Here is a 17,620-nt window from a genome sequence, read left to right as displayed (position 1 = left end):
CATCATTATAGTAAAATACTTAAAACAATCAAACAGCCACAATACAATTTAAATTACATTTCAAAATTTCACATCTGATATATACACTTTCCAATAGAGTATATGTTGAAATATTAAAAACCTCAGCATGTACACAGTTATTTATCTACCTTCAAAGTCTTAGATCTTTTGTGCCATGCTTCTAGCAGGAATCTTGTCTCCGAAAAAATACTCAAGGGGTAGTTTCATGTTTATATATCCTTAAAAGCTGGGTTGTAGTATCCAATTCTCAGCCCTCTGCAGAGTGGGGTTTCTTGTCACACCTGCAGAACAATAATAAATGTTCCTTAATTTTAGCTACCTGGCATCCTATTGGGCATTGTTTCGATGCATTATTCCCAGTGGGCTACACACTAGTAAACAAGGCAAGTGCAAGGGAATCTGTCCTAATTTTGATATGTAGCTCCGTAGTCGAGGAGGGGGTTTATATATTAAAGTCCTGAAATTTGAGGTCACTCTTGCTGAATATAAAAAGATCAATCAGTCTTTTTGTTTGGGTGCTATGTAGTTATGAACCAAGGACCATGTGCCAATACCTGCCTTTTACTATTTTAGTGGCACCTGTAGGAATAGTCATGGATTCAGTCCAGTAGTTAGGTAATCCTAAATTGATCATCCTACCCTTGTGTAGGAAAGTAGGTTTAGCTTTCGTGGTTATCCCCACTTTTTACTTGCTTTTCGTGTGTTTTATACCTAGTCTGCTGGGATCCTGCTAATCTGGACCCCAGCAACTACGCTTTCTCTCCTAAATTGATATGGTAAGTTCTTTGCTATCTCCACAACTGGCTACTGGTGTACCCTTGTAAGTCCCTAGTATATGGGACTACCGTACAGAGGGCAAAGGTAAGCCAGGGGTCTCCCATTGACTGCAGCATATATTGTGCCACACCCATGGAAGTCCACTTAAACTGTGACTACAGGCCTGCCATTGTAGCCTGTGTGAGTTGGTGCTTGCACCTCTCACGACAGATATACATTTCCTTATATCTAAGGTCACTGTGCTTAAAACCTACAAGTCACACCTATGGCAGGGTCCTCTGTCCTGAGGGCAGGTTGCTTGGTTACAAGTGTGAGGGTGCCTCTGCATGAGCAGGACACCCATGCAAACCTGGAGTCGTATCTCCAGGCTTTCTATCTGTGATCAGCCATTTTACGACATATAGTGGACACCAATCATTATGAGATGTCTAACTATATAGTTTCTGCACCGAACCCTGTCATGTTTGATATCAAACATTTTGGAATCATACCCAAACACTGATTCTAGTGTTGAAAGTATGATCCTATGAACTGGGGGGCTCCTTAGGGGACCCCCTCTGTACTCAGTCATTCAGGGTCTGTAAGCAAGCTAGTGCTGCTGCTGGCCCCAAACACGATTCTGACCTACTCTACTGCTTTTTGAGCCAGGCTCGAGCAGGGGACGGTGGGACAATAGGTTTCCTGTGACCGGGAGGTGTGACTACCTCCCAGACAGTACTTAGTGTATAGGGTGGGGGTGCTTGCCAGTGTACATTTGGTTCCCTCCTTGCATACTCCAGTTTGAAACAGTTCAGAGATCCCTTGGCTCCTGGTCTGGCGCAAAGCTGGACAAAAGACATGGGAGTATCCTCCCCTCTGTCCATCCCCTCCTCTGGGAGGGACCCCCCAAGTCGTCCTAACCCTTTCCTTAGGGTATTTAAAGGCTCTCCTGTGGGTGGGTCCTCAGATTCTTCATGGGCCAAGACTCGTCCCTAAAACTTTGTCGCTCTTCCATCGTCTGAACACTTGGACTTAGTTGTACTTCGACTGGAACCAACACTGCACCAAGGAAGACTCCTGCTGCTTCTGGTCTCGTCTTCAAGTCTTCTTCGTTGTCTGTGCTTATTCCAGGTTCTTCAACAGACCTGTGGGCATCAAAGACACCCGAACAAATCTCCCTTGGAGTGAAGGAGTCACTCCCCTGCATCTGCAGGCACAGCAACAAAAATGACTGGTCTGCTGCTCCTGTCGTCCTATGGACTTCCCGAGGCTCAGCAACACTCGTGGTGGTTCTGCAACTCCCTCAAGTTCTAATCTGTCCTCTCTGCAATTTTGAGGCAGTAACACTTGTCAGAACCGCTGGACGAAACCCCTATGCACTACTTCGACTTGGTGTTGCCAAGGCTAGGTGGCTCTGCACTTCAGAGATCTTCGGGCTACAGATCGCTTAAGCCTCCAGCACCTTTTCCCTCCAAGATTGGGGTCTTTGCTCTATCCTCTGCACCATGGGCCGCCATCTTTGGTGAGCTTCTTGACTTCCTCTTGCGACTCCTGTGGCTTCGTAGGTCCTCCTAAGGGTCTTCTCCTGCTTCAGTGGGCTGCCCTGTTTGCTCAGGGCCTGCTATGACTGCTGTTGTTGGCGAATCACTTGGACCTTGCTGGTCCCAACGTTGTTCCTTTTTCGTCTTCAAATCCAACTGCAGCTACCAAGGCTTGTTGGTGCTCCCGCTAGACACTGATTACCTAGTCACCGACATCCGACGTTGCCTCCTGCAAGCACGCACTGTAGCCACAGGGCCCGGACCTGCCTGGCGGAGCGATCTGCGGCCGCATGGGGTGCTCGGGTGCGGAACGGTCTTCAACGGAAACCGAATGGCAGTGCATTCCCTGGCTGGCACCACCCCTCCTTTGAAAAGGCCCTGGCACCGGCTGGGCCCATCCGAGTCCCGACCCGACCGGGTGACCGAGGAGCGGCCCTTCTCGCGCGGCAGGGCGGCGTATAAGAGAAGGGGCCGAGGCCCTGCGAGGTGACCCCGGCTCCTCTCGGTGGGAGGTGTGCGGGATGGGGAGCCGCCTGGCTCTTACCTTCCGGTGCCTCCAACCCAGGCGAGGGTGGTGGTGGGCTGATCGCCAGCGCACTGGCACGGCTCGGGGCCGCCCAGTGACGGATGGCAGACGTGCAGGTGGGGCGACCCTCTCTCGTTACCAGGTACCCGGTTCGACCCGGTCCCGTGTGGCCGGGCTGAGGGTTTTGAAGATTTGTGCCGTCCCTCCTGGGTTACCCCGGGAGGGGCCGGCGGCTGCGTGGCTGCCTGCTCCCGTCGCTCTGGGAGCCCCCTCTCTCGCCTCCGGGTGGAGGTGGGCTACCGGGCCGAGCGCCTGGCAATGTTTTTTTTCTCCCAATGGTGCTGTCTGACTCCCAGAGGGGAAGCATTGAACAGGGCGCCCGGGAAGTCTTGCCGCGTGGGCAGTGGACAGACTGCGTCGCCTGCCTCTCCTGCGCCCGCAGGTGGGCGAACGTTTTCAAAAAGTTGCCCGTGACTCTTGGCGGTGGATCACTCTGCTCGCGCGTCAATGAAGAACGCAGCTAGCTGCGAGAATTAGTGTGTATTGCAGGACACATTGATCATCAACACTTCGAACACACCTTGCGGCCCCGGGTTTCTCCCGTGGCTACGCCTGTCTGAGGGTCGCTCGATCGTCAATCGCCCTGGGGCTTCCCCAGGACGCGGCTGGGGCCGTTGCAGGGTGAGCTCCGCTTCCCCTTCGTCCCCCCCACAAGGTCAGACCCCCTGATCGCCCGTGGCAGGGTCCCTCGCCGGGTCCTGCCACGGAGGTACGCCACCGACGTGCTTGGCCCCCGAGAGGGGGCCTGGCGACCGGTCCGCCCCGGGCCCGTCCCAGGGTGCCTGGCTGCATGCTGTCCGTGGTGTCCCACCGGCTGCCCGTGAACACGCGCCTCGGGCGCCCTCCTCCGTGGCCAGCTTCACAGGCGAGGGCGAAACCCCTCCCCCTTAACGCTCCGGCGTTTTCTTCCGACTACGACCTCAGATCCGACGTGGCGACCCTCTGAATTTAAACATATTACTAAGCGGAGGAAAAGGAACTTACCAGAATTCCCCCAGTAACAGCAAGTGAATAGGGAAGAGCCCAGCGCCAAATCTCCGCCCGGCGGCCGGCGTGGGAAATGTGGTGTTAGAAGTTGGCCTGATATATGATGTCACTAATTCTAGTGTACACCTTGTATCAGTCCAAACAACCCTTATGGTGATTGGTTGTAAAGTCAACCTTATAGACCAGCTATCCTAGTGGTAGCATGGACAAGAGCAGTCTTAGGCTAAAACTCTGTATGGCATGTGAAGCCAGCTGTTATACCATTTGTAATCCCTTGAATACCAAATGAAAGGACACCACAACTGATATATATAAAAATAGAATGTATTTATTCTAGTCAAACCCTCAGCACTCTTTATGAGATTCGAGGTAAATGCAACACAGTCTTATTTAAGCATACATTAAGTCACACAGGTAAGTAATACAGTTAGGCCCTAGGGGCCACGCAAACCATATACTAAGTAAGTGGTATAAGAACCACTGTCACAAACACAGGATAGGCCTAGGCCTAGGGAATCGCTGGGGCTACACTATACTACCAAAGGTTAGGAAGTGGGAGGCCCACAGGATTCAGGTGCAGAGTGGAAACACTCACGCGTAATGCGTAAAAGTCGATAGAAATAGTAGGTATTAGAATTTAACAGTTTTAGGACACTTCTGGAATAGCTAGGAAGTCGAGACTTGAAAACTAGACCCTAGGATAGTCAATACCCTTGTGAGCACCGGAGTACTCAAGTTACCTAGCCCACGGGCTGCGGGTGCATAGGTGTGAACTTGCGTCTGGTTTCGTCGTGGACTCCTATGGATGCCTGAAGGAAAGTTGCTGACAGGCAGTCAGTGAAGAGTGTCCGGTGGATCCCAAGGATGGAATCAAGAAGGAAGGATACCTGCAAGCAGAAGGGACAGAGTCTAGGTCACCAGCCAGGAGCCGGGAAGGAACCAGGCGATGTCGTGCAGATGCAGGTGAAGAGGTGAAGCTTGTCGCAGCAGCCACGGGTACCAGGAGGCGTCGAGGACGACCAGGACCAGGAGGCGAGCTGTCCCACGAAGGCTCTTGCTGTTGGCGGCGTCGATGTCGAGTTAGGACCCAACAAGCCTTGGCAAGCGGAACCCACGCAGGATGGAGGACTGGCTTCTGGTGCAGACCAGGAAGGTCTTGGGTGCTTCTCTTTCACTAGCGGGTGCCAGTCTGGAAGAGCCGGACCAGCAAGATGAAATCAAAGGTTCGTCGTCGCAGAGGTCACTAGCCAACGGGCCAGCAACCGGACAACACGTCGAGCAACTCAGGTGCAGAAGGGCCCCACGCAGAACACGTGAAGTGTGGGGAGCTGATCTTCTTTGCAGATGGTGCTCAGGATGGGGGCTTCTCAATTCCCCAAGCACAGCCTCGAGGAAGCCTCAGAAGTCGCGCTAATCAGTTACTAGCCACTTTTCCCAAGTCGCCGGTCCCACGTCCCTCGTCGCCTCCACGGGTCTCAGCTTCGCTGCAGATGTGGATCTGGGTCAGAGGTGTCTGGAAGTCACGGCGCTGGTCAGTCTCTGCAGTCGTCCCTCTTAGGATCAGTCGCAAAGCAAGCAACGGTTGCTGGATGGTGCCTGGTTGCCCAGGGTGGTCACTCCTTGGCCACAAGAGAGATTTCTTCAGTCTTGTTCCTGAGGTCGAATGTCGAAGGTCCAGAGTTTCTGTTCAAGTTGCAGATTCAGATTAATCTAATTTAGCAGGGCTCAGCTACCTACTGATATACTGGGCTAGTGGGCTGGGCTACCTGCAAGGTCCCTCCTATGGGTGGGACCAGGAAGGGGAGTGGTTACACCCCCTTTCCTTTGTCCAGTTTCGCGCCAGAGCTGGGGCTGGAGTGCCCCAGCGCCGATTTGAACTGGACTATGCATGGTACACCTTGTGTGCCCCAGGCAGTGTCTAGTTTCTTTCATCCCTCCCTGCCCCAATACACTAAGCCCTGTCTGGGGTGGTGCTCGCACCTCCCAAGGCAGGAAACCTATTGTCCAAGCCTCCCTCGCTGGAAGGACTCCCAGCAGCAGGAGGTCAGACTTGTGTCTGTGGCAGCAGCATCCATTTTGTGATGCTGGGGCTCTGGTTAACTTTAACCGGGTAAGTAGGTTTCAATATGTCTTCTCCCTCTAGAAGGGAGGAATAATATCCTCATTGCCAGAAATGGTATGGGGGTATTATTCCAAAGTGTTAGACACCTTACACGACATGTTTTGATAAAGCCAAACCATAGTTACCATAACCGTTTAAGATTATAAGGTACTTTAAAAGTATATGGTAGGCTATATCATAGAACAGCTATAAGGACATGGTTCCGAAAGCTGCAGACAGGCTCAGCTCATGCTAGAGCACCATCTCACATGTTACCAAGCACTCTGCCTCCAGGATTGTTAAGGCCTGCCATAGGAGTGGCTGATAGGTACACATGTGTCTATATATAAGGTAGGTATAGGAATACTGCACCTAAGCAAGGGGTGATTACACAACCTTGCCCCAGCTGAGTGATCAGCCAGTTGTGTCATAATGGAAGGCCAGGCCAGGGGTGGCACAATACATGCAGCAGCCCCTGGTAGGCCTAGGGTACACCTATGCCCTGGGTACCTAAGGTACACTATACAGGGGCCAATAAGGTGATCCTAACCATTTGGGTTATGCACCTAAAGTACATAATATGAATTTAGAGAGAGAACAGCTGGGCTGTGGGTCTGATTGGCAGGCCCACAGCCACTTCTAAGTCGAAAACCAGTGAAGCAAAAGCAAAAAGTGGGGGTCAACATAGAAAGCAGACCCTACTCTCCTACATGTGGCGTACAGAACACTGACTCCCCTGCTTCGCTCAGGGGCCCAAGTCCCTCTGATCGAGGCTCACCCCGCAGACGGTGTTAGGCCGGTAGCGGCCCCCGGCGCGCCGGGATCGGATCTTCTCGGAGTCAGTTGCTTGGGAATGCAGCCCATAGCGGGTGGTAAAGTCCATTTAAGGCTAAACACGGGCGCGAGACCGATAGCCAACAATTATTGTAAAGGAAAGTTGAAAAGAACTTTGAAGAGAGAGTTCAAGAGGGCGTGAAACCGTCGAGAGGTAAACGGGTGGGGTCTGTGCAGTCCACCTGGAGGATTCAACATGGCGGGAAGGTTGGTGGCCCATGAGTTACGGATCCCCTCCGCGGGACCGGCGCCCGGGCCCTACCTGGCCCCCGAATGAGTGCATTTCCTCCGCCGCAATGTGCCGCAACTACTCTGGGTCGGCTGGGAAGGGTTCAGGGTGGCAGGTGGCCCTCTGCTCTGGCGGAGGGTGTTACAGCTCCCCTGGCAGCAGCTTCGCTGTGTCCGTGGGGGCGAGGGAGATTCGACCGCCTCCGCCGCCCCCCCTGCCCCCCACCTGTTCGTGGCGCGCTGGGGTTATTGAAGAGGGGACGGGGCCTGCTCCCGGCACGACTGTCGACTGGGGCAGACTGTTCTCAGTGCGCCCCGGCCGCGTCGTGCTGCCAGGCGGGGAGGCCCACGCAGGGGCCAGGGGTCTGCGGCGATGTCGGTTACCCATCCGACCCGTCTTGAAACACAGACCAAAGAGTCTAACACGTGCGAGAGTCAGAGGGCAGAGCGAAACCCTGTGGCGCAAAGAAGTTGAGGGCTGGTGCGTGCCGGCTGAGGTGGGATCCTGCCGCACTTCCAGCGGCGGACGCACCACCGGCCCGTCTCGCCCGCTCCGTCGGGGAGGTGGAGCATGAGCGTGCGTGATAGGACCCGAAAGATGGTGAACTATGCCTGGGCAGGGCGAAGCCAGAGGAAACTCTGGTGGAGGTCCTTAGTGGTCCTGACATGCAAATCGGTCATCCGACCTTGGTATAGGGGCAAAAGACTAATTGAACCATCTAGTAGCTGGTTCCCTCCGAAGTTTCCCTCAGGATAGCTGGAGCTCGGACCCGCCAGTTTTATCTGGTAAAGCGAAACTATCTCAACCTATTCTCAAACTTTAAATGGGTAAGAAGCCCGGCTCGCTGGCATGGAGCCGGGCATGGAATGCGAGTGCCTAGTGGGCCACTTTTGGTAAGCAGAACTGGCGCTGCGGGATGAACCGAACGCCGGGTTAAGGCGCCCGATGCCGACTCATCAGACCCCAGAAAAGGTGTTGGTTGATATAGACAGCAGGACGGTGGCCATGGAAGTCGGAATCCACTAAGGAGTGTGTAACAACTCACCTGCTGAATCAACTAACCCTGAAAATGGATGGCACTGGAGCGTCGGGCCCATACCCGGCCGTCGGCGGCGCTGAGAGCCGCGTGGGCTAAGCCGCGACGAGAAGGAGGGCCATTGCGGTGCACACGGAAGCCCGGGGCGGGGTCCCGGGTGGAGCCGCCGCAGCTGCATATCTTGGTGGTAGTAGCAAATATTCAAATGAGAACATTGAAGGCCGAAGTGGAGGAGGGTTCCATGTGAACAGCAGTTGAACATGGGTCAGTCTGTCCTAAGAGATGGGCGAGCGTCGTTCGGAAGGGACGGGTGATGGCCTCCGTTACCCTCGGCCAATCGAAAGGGAGTCTGGTTCAGATCCCCGCACCCGGAGAGGCGAAGATGGGCGCCCTCGCGGCGTCCTGTGCGGTAACGTAAACGATCCCGGAGAAGCCGATGGGAGCCCCGGGGAGAGTTCTCTTTTCTTTGTGAAGGGCAGGGCGCCCTGGAATGGGTTCGCCCCGAGAGAGGGGCCCAAGCCTGGGAAAGCGTCGCGGTTCCGGCGGCGTCCGATGAGCTCTCACTGGTCCTTGAAAATCCGGGGAAGATGGTGTAAATCTCGTGCCGGGCCGTACCCATATCTGTAGCAGATCTCCAAGGTGAACATCCTCTGGCATGTTGGAACAATGTAGGTAAGGGAAGTCGGCAAGTCAGATCCGCAACTTCGGGATAAGAATTGGCGGTCGGGCTAGGGCGCGAAGCGGGGCTGGGCGCGTGCCGCGGCTGGACAAGGCACCTCCCTCCGGGGCGGCGGCGACTCTGGTCGCGAGCCGGGCCCTTCCTGTGGATCGCCCCATCTAGGGTGGTCGCCTCTCCCTGTGCCTCCTCCCCGGGGGCGTGGGGCCGGCGTTCTGTCTCGGCCGGCACCTAGCAGCTGACTTAGAACTGGTGCGGACCAGGGGAATCTGACTGTTTAATTAAAACAAAGCATCGCGAAGTCCCGAGGTGGGTGTTGATGCGATGTGATTTCTGCCCAGTGCTCTGAATGTCAAAGTGAAGAAATTCAATGAAGCGCTGGTAAATGGCGGGAGTAACTATGACTCTCTTAAGTTTATTTTATCTCTTTATTTTGACAGTAAAAATAGTAAGCAAATTGCAGAATAAAGAAGAGATAGAAGAGATAAGAGCAGAAAAACGGCAAAGGATGTACTGCAAGCATCCAATATCTCTGAGAATGACTCCTGCGATGAACCAGAGATTACAGTAGAAGTAACAGAAAGGCGCAGAGACTTTATCAATCGGAAACGAGCGCCAAAAATAAAAAACTTTGATGAACTGAATGATAGAATCACAAAAATCGAGAAGTAGACCAAAAACATCCAGCATCACAATGCTGCTATGGATCTGATGGATGAGATAGTGACTTATATATTAGAAAACACCAATGATATTAGTCCTGTACCAGCAAATCGAACCGAACCAACGAGCGAAACCAATAATGAGCCTATGAACTTTGCTCAAGATGAATAACAGACTGCCTCTGTACAAAACAAGATACCAAAGAAAGATAAGAAAAATGGAAGGCTCAATCGGACACACAAAATTATGCAAAAGCAAAGGGCAGCTACAAAGAATACCAGGCAATGTTTCAAAAAGACAAAAAGAAAATTGCCAGGATAATCACTGATGGGGCAGAAGATGCCACCTGCCAAATGAGTGCTGATGAAATCTTCCAATATTATAAAGACATAATTGAAAAAGAAAACAAGAAAAATCCCAAATTCATCCCAATTGATCGGATACCAGATGAATGGGAATTTGGAAGTCTGTGTAAAAAAATTACACTGCTTGAAATAACTAAAGCCTTCGATGAATCCGATTTAAAGAAAGCAGTTGGGCCTGATGAGATTGGTCTGAATTACTTATATAAAGTGCATAGTAGGCAACCAAGATTGCTGCCCAGAATCTTATTGTCTTGGTTATCGATGAGAAGAGTACCAGACAGTATTAAAAAGAACCGGTCGATACTAATACCTAAGAATGTACCGATTAGCTAACTCAAAAAAATCAGTAATTGGTGTCCAATTACCATCGGTACGGCATTCATGAAGTTGTTCACGAAAATATTAACTAAAAGACTCACATTTTTCGTTGAAATAAATATGAGACAAAAAGGCTTCATGAAGGTGAGAGGTTGTCTCGAAAATCTGACTCTTCTGCAAAACATAGATAAAAGGGGCATGAAAGAACAGAAGCTCGTTGGCAGTGGTGTTCATAGATATCTCAAAAGCTTTTGTCTCTGTCAGCAATGGTCATATTCTACAGAGTCTTGAAAGACAGAGTTCCATCATGCATCAGAGACCTAATAAGAGACTTATACTCTGACTCAACAACATTTTTCAAGGGAAAAAACAATGAATCAACTCCAGAAATAACAATGAAGTCAGGAGTTAAGCAAGGTGACTCCTTCTCCCCACTGCTGTTTAACATTGCCATGGATCCTCTGATCTGTGATCTTCAGAAAGACGGCAAAGGCTTGACATTCGCCTCCGATGATCTCATTATGCAAATCACCGCTCTTGCCTTTGCCGATGACATCGCAGTACTCTGCAACACCTGGGAAGGAATGAGTACAAATCTGAAAATCATTGAAAAATTCAGTAAAACAGGCTTAAAACTTAATGTGAAAAAAAACACATGGATTTTATATAAGTCACCATAAAGATAAGATCCTGGTTAACAACTGTAAACCATGGCAATTTGAAAAACAATTGAAAACATTCATTCAGCAGAAAGTGAGAGATACCTCGGACTGAACTTTGATCCACACACCAGCCATTCAAGCAACAACGAAATTAATGAGGTTCTTGTTGACTGGGCTCAAAAACTCGACAATCTACCACTTAAGCTCACACAGAAAATAGAAATATTGTGTCAATATTTTATCCCTAAACTGTCATTTAAAGTGGAAATGACAGAAACAGAAGCTAAAACGTTAAACATGGTCTCCTTTATTCTAAAAGATCCTTTGGGGGCCTCAGTATACCAAAGTTATGTACGACAATTGGTCTGAACAAAGTCAATAGCTTATTGTATCTCAGGGAATCTCCAGATCTGTACATAGCTCATTCATTCATGTATGCAGGAGAAGTAATCAATGAAAAAATAGATCGCATCATCAAAACACACAAACTCAACATTTTAGACAGTAGATTTCTGAGTCATGAATTGAATTTGGTATCAACATATGATTGGAGGAAAGAGGAATTTGATAAATGGGCAAATCTCACTGTCCAAGGTGATGGTATAAAATACTTGGCAAGTAATCCAACCTCAAATTTTTGGATCCGCAAATATAATAAAATAAAAGAAAATCAATACATAGCTGCGCTGATGTTGAGAGCAAATGTTCTGTATACTAGAGAAACCATCACTAGGGGAAGAAATCGTACATTTGCTACTTGTAGATACTGCAAAGATGTGTGCGAAACAATTTCACATATTTCAGGTGCATGTCCTAAAACCAAGGATTTAAGGATTAAAAGGCATAACAAAGTGTTGGAATTGCTAATTAATAGAGCAAAAAGGTGTGGGTTGACACACAAGGAACCTCATGTTAAAAATGGTCAAGGTGAACTAAGAAAACCAGATGTAGTGTTCACCAAAAATGGTACTGCTGTAGTGGTTGATGTTTTAATTCGTTATGAAAACTCACAGAATTCCCTTGCATTAGCATATGAGAGTAAAGTTAAATACTATCAGGATCTATCACAGCAAATCAAAGATCTTACTACATGTAAAACTGTAAAATTTCATGGCTTTATTGTCGGATGTCAGCATATTTGGCCTCAATGTAATGATGTTGCACTGGCTGATCTTGGTCTGCAAATGTCGTTCCCATTCAAGAAGAATGTTTGCCTGACTACGTTAATGGACACTCAAAATGTGCCAAGTATTCATGGACAATTACATTTCAAGCCAAACACTGAGATGTACACTATCGTACAGCACACATGTCACTCTTTTAAAAAAAAAAAAAAAAGTATTATCCTAAAATGTTGATTCACTAATATTTACATGTGGTTCAACAGTTACATAATAGTTTATAGTTGACATAAGAATTATTATAGATTTGAATTTTTATAGAGGTTTATTTTCTAACTAGATTTGCAATTTATAGATGTGTACTTTTTATAGGTGTGCTTATATTATAATAATTTAGATACAAATGTGTACATCATGATTATTGAAAAATATGTCTCAAATAATTACATACACAGTCACTACATATTGCATTGATTATTGATGTCCTGCTAAACAGGACTGTTAGTAGACAATTTTATATTGTTGGAATAGTACTGCAGGGTATACTATCTGACCTATACGTGACCACAGTTCCAGTGAGGACAGCTTAAAGTGTGGCTGTACTCCGGAGCGAACGAATGTTGTATTGTTGGAAGCAAAACCGATTTGACACTGATGGGCAGCATAATAACACAGAATGGGCCTCTGCGAGGTGGTACAGATAGCCAAATGCCTCGTCATCTAATTAGTGAAGCGCATGAATGGATGAACGAGATTCCCACTGTCCCTACCTACTATCTAGGGAAACCACAGCTAAGGGAACGGTCTTGGCAGAATTAGCAGGGAACGAGGGCTCAGTTGAGCTTAACTCTAGTCTGGCACTGTGAAGAGACACGAGAGGTGTAGAATAAGTGGAAGGCCCTTGGGCCGCTGGTGAAATACCACTACTCTTATAGTTTTTTCACTTACCCGGTGAGGCGGGGGGGGCGAGCCCCATGGGGCTCTCGCTTCTGGCTCCAAGCACCCGGCGCCTGCCGGGCACAACCTGCTCCAGGGACAGTGGCAGGTGGGGAGTTTGACTGGGGCGGTACACCTATCAAACGATAACGCAGGTGTCCTAAGGCGTGAAGACCGTGAAAGCGGGGCCTCACGATCCTTCCGACTTTTTGGGTTTCAAGCAGGAGGTGTCAGAAAAGTTACCACAGGGATAACTGGCTTTTGGCGGCCAAGCGTTCATAGCGACTTCGCTTTTTGATCCTTCGATGTCGGCTCTTCCTATCATTGTGAAGCAGAATTCACCAAGCGTTGGATTGTTCACCCACTAATAGGGAACATGAGCTGGGTTTAGACAGTCTTGAGACAGGTTAGTTTTACCCTACTGATGATGTGTTGTTGCAATAGTAATCCTGCTCAGTACGAGAGGAACCGCAGGTTCTGACATTTGGTGTATGTGCTTGGCTGAGGAGCCAATGGGGCGAAGCTACCATCTGTGGGATTATGACTGAACGTTTCCAAGTCAGAATCCCCCCCTATCCCGTAGCGATACCGCAGTGCCGTGGAGCCTCGGTTGGCCTGGGATAGCCGGCCTCTCTCGGGGGGCCGATGCGTAGAGCCGCTTGCTTGGGGACTGGAGCGCAGACGGAAGGGGGCCGCCTCCATCGCCCTTAGTGCACCGCATGTTCGTGGGGCACCCGGTGCTAAATCATTCGTAGACGACCTGATTCTGGGTCAGGGTTTTGTAAGTAGCAGAGCAGCTACCGCACTTCGATCTATTGAAAGTCATCCTCTGAGCCAAGCTTTTGTCTCTCTGTGTGTGGGTGCCGTGGACGCCCTCCTCCACCACACCCAGGGGTTGGCCCCTCTGCCGCCGGGCCTGGCAGAAGGGAACGTGGGCCCGTGGGAGTCCGCCTCTTTGAGAAGGTGGCCTGATATATGCTGTCCTAGTTCTAGTGGGCACCCTGTATCAGTCCAAACAACCCCTTATGGTGATGGGTTTAAGACAACCTTTATTGAAAGCTTTCTTAGTGGTACCTATGGAGAGCAGCCTTCCAGCTAAGTCTTGAAGGAATGTAAAGCAGCTTGTTTTACCAGTCTATAATCTCTTGAATTATCAAATGAAAGGACAACCACACCAGGTATATATTTAAAATATATGTATTTTGGTTAACACACACCCCTCCAGTCTCTTTATGAGACTGGAGTTCGAAGTACTTAAGTTACAAGATAGCAATCATCAGTAATAACACAAATACACGTTTGGGCCCTAGGGGCGTACCAAACCATATACCAAAAAAGTGGTATAAGAACCACGACTGAACTAGACACAAGGCCTAGAGCCTGTAGAATCGCTGGGACCCCAAGGAACCATCCAAGGTAGTGACACAGGGGACCCACGGGGACTGTATACAGTGTTTAAACACAACCGCAGGTTCCCGTTATCTTCTATGGGCAATGTCGCGGTTAGAAATGTAAAGATTAGGGACACTTCCTAATCGAGTAAGGACCAAACCCTTTTGGACTTAAGAAGTTCTAGGGCTAGCACTCGCGTGAGCAACGGAGTACTTGAGTTACCTCACCCAGGGAAGTCGGGTGCATAGGTGTCTTTTGGTGACGGGTCGCGTCGTCGATTCCAATGGAAGCCTGCAAAGAACTGCTGCTGCCGTGAAGAGAAGTGTCCGGAGAGATCCAAGCCTGGATCTAGGATTTAAGGAACCTGAAAGCAGAGGGGACAGAGTCTGGGTTACTTGCCAGTGACCGAGGGCAGGATGGACCAGTGCTCACAGATGTCGGGTGCTTCAGGTGAGTTGATGGGTGTCTTGACTCTTCAGCCACGAGGTCCAGGAGGCGTCGAAGTCCACGAGCCGGATTCGAGCTGTCCCACGAAGTCTGTTGAGTGCTGCGGTGTCGGCGACCAGAATGGACCCAACAAGCCTTGGCAACGGCAAGTCACTGTAATTTAGAGAAAGGACTGCAGTGCAGACTAGCAAGGTCTGAGGGACTCACCCAGCGAGGGTAAGTCAGGGCACGTCTGGAGCAACCAGGAAAGCCAAAGCAGAAAAGGAGTTGCCTTCGTGGGGACCTGCTAGCCAATGGGCTAGTGATCGCGAAGGAGCCTCGAGCGGTCGCACTTGAAGCTGGCCCACGGGTCACTCGTGGAGTGAAGGCCAACTATCTTTGGTGCAGGAGGTGCTCAAGGCTGGGGCTACTCGGAGACCAAAGCACAACTTCGAGGAGGTCCAGGAAGATAGTGTTGCTGCAAAAGATCTTGGTGTCCAGGGGTCACGGTTCCACGATAGCCACGGGCCTCAGCGTTGCTGTGGACTCAGGGTAGCCTTGGGGGGAAGTCTGGAAATCCACCTCTGGTGATGCAAAGACTTCGGCGTCTGGCGGGAGCTTCAGCGATGCAGACCGGTCTTGACCACAAGGGAGATTTCTTCCATCTTCTAGTCGTGATAGAAAGTTGAAGGTCCCGGATACATGTTGCAGAGTTTCGTCCAGGGTAATCTAAAGTCCTAGGGAGTGGATTCCTATAATTATACAAGTTTAGGGGATGGACTAACTCTAAGGCCCCACCTATGGGTGGGCTTGGAAAGAGGAGTGGTTACAACCATTTCCTTTGTCCAGTTTCACGCCAGAGCAGGGTCAGGTAGCCCCTGCGACCAGTTTGAACTGGACTATGCACAGGTACACCAAGTGTGCCCCTAGTGCAGGACTTCAAAGCACCAGAGAGTGCTCCCACTCAGCCCCAATACACATCTGTCTGTATGGGGAGGTAGTGACAACTCCCCTCGACAGGAAACCTATTGTCCAGGGATCTGCCGGAGTTTCGGTCAGCAGCAGGAGGCCAGTATTTCCAAAAGCTGCAGAGATGCTCAGCTCATGCTTGCGCACCCTCTCACACAAAACCAAGCACTCTGCCTTCAGGATTGTCAAGGCCTGCAATAGGAGTGGCTTACAGGTTTATATGTTTCTGTATAGGGTAGTGATATAGGTAGCCTATACCACAGTAAGCGGTGCAAGCACACCCTTACCCAGGCTGCAGTAGCAGACCTGTGGTGTCATTTTGGAGTGCTTCCCAGGGGTGGCATAATATATGCTGCAGCCCCTGGTAGGCCTCTGAGGTACCTATGCCCTAGGTACATAGTATACCATATATTATGGGCACTCCAGAATCCAATTAGATTTGTACCTAGTGTACATGCAAAGCATTTTAGAAAGGAAGCAGCTAGGCTGGGGTCCTGATTAGCAGGGCCACAGCCAGACTAAGGTCGAAAGACAGTGAAACACCAGCAAAAAGTGGGGGAACCCATGTGAAGCAGATCCTACTCTTCTACATCCTCCACCACGTGCCCTTCGGCATAGGACCCACCCGTCCCTGCCCCACCAGGGTGTGGGGATGGGGGCCACCATCCCTTGTGGGTCGGCAGGGTGATCAGATGGCCGGCTGGGCCTCTCCTTCTCGCTGCCCCAGTCGGGCAGGGAGGCGAGTAGAAGCCCCGGGGAAGGAGCATCCCGAGTGGCTGCCTCGGTGTGCCTGGCCACCCCTCGCCGGACTGCAAGAGCGACTGGGTACGGCACCCTCAAAGGCCATCTTGGTGCTTGGTCATCACAGGCCATCTGGTGGCCTGGCTGAGCGACCAGATGGCCCTGCGGGCCGGGTGACCAGATGGCCCTGCGGGCTGGGAGACCAGATGGCCGGCCGGGCTGACCCCAACTTTTGTCCTTCCCCAAAGTTCTGTAAGCCCCCACTATGTGGGGGCTTAATGGTAGAGAAAAATGGGCTCCTCGGGCAGGCCATGGGGGCAAGGATACGGCCTGGGCGTAACCCTCCTTGGTTCCAGCCAAGGGCGCGGGTGCTGGGGACTGGGGGGTCCTCCGGGGAGGCTCTTCCCGGCCTGGCTAGGGTTCGGAATGCTGGGACCGGGCATTGAGCTCCGTCCGGCAGGCCCTGGAGTGCGGGACCCCCCCATCCTGCATGCCAGCCGAGGGTCCGGGCGCTGGGGACTGGGGTCCACCGGGGCCTGGTGAGACTCTCCCCAGCCTGGCTAGGGTTCTGAAGCTGGGACTGCGCCTGCGACTCGAACTCTGTCTGGCGGGCCCCGGGTTGTGTGAGCCCCCATCCTACAAGCCATCGTAGGGTCCAGGTGCTGGTTACGGGGGTCAATCAGGGCCCGGGGAGGCGGTCCCCAGCCTGGCTAGTGTTTCTGAAGCTGGGTCCGGGCCTGGGGCTTGCGCTCCATCCGGCAGGCCCCGGGGTGAGAGAGCCCCCGTCCTGCAAGCCATCAGAGGGTCCGGGCGCTGGGGACGGGGTGGTTCACCGGGTCCCGGGGAGGCTCTCTCCGGCCTGGCTAGGATTCGGAAGCTGGGACCGGGCCCAGGGCTCGTGCGCCGTCCGACGGGCCCCGGAGTGAGGGAGCCCCCTGTCCTGCAAGCCACCCGAGGGTCCGGGCGCTGGGGACGGGGGTCCACCGGGGCCCGGGGAGGCTCTCCCCGGCCTGGCTGCTTTCAGAAGCAGGGACCGGGCCGGGGAGCAGGGGTGGCTGGCTTTATCCGCTACGCTGGCGGAGCAGAGTTTTCTGCCTACCCCTAATACCAATGTCATAGTGATATTGTGTTGTAATAAAGAGACTTATTTTTGCTAAACACTGTTGTTTCTTTTCATCTAACTTACACTACAGGTTAAACTAGTAAAACAAGTTGCTTAACACTCCTTCAAGGTAAGTCTGAAGGCTGCTCTCCACAGCT

General features: G+C 51.2%; 1 protein-coding gene, 1 non-coding gene and 1 pseudogene across 4 annotated transcripts in view; all 3 read left to right on the top strand.

Annotated features, from left to right (window-relative positions):
- TOPAZ1 (testis and ovary specific TOPAZ 1) overlaps positions 1-17,620 on the top strand; it is a 1,878,688-nt gene that overhangs the window by 1,055,247 nt on the left and 805,821 nt on the right. The gene's annotated exons all lie outside the window — the stretch shown is intronic.
- On the top strand, positions 3,317-3,470 carry LOC146789006 (5.8S ribosomal RNA). The gene has a single exon (XR_014970270.1). It is a non-coding gene; the product is annotated as a 5.8S ribosomal RNA (ribosomal RNA).
- LOC146789005 (28S ribosomal RNA) lies at positions 6,623-13,678 on the top strand (annotated as a pseudogene).

The sequence above is a fragment of the Triturus cristatus genome, chromosome 10, assembly GCF_964204655.1.
Source record: "Triturus cristatus chromosome 10, aTriCri1.1, whole genome shotgun sequence".
NCBI lineage: Eukaryota > Metazoa > Chordata > Amphibia > Caudata > Salamandridae > Triturus > Triturus cristatus.
The sequence above is the reverse complement of the archived record's forward strand: the minus strand, read 5'-3'. Positions and strand labels throughout refer to the sequence as shown.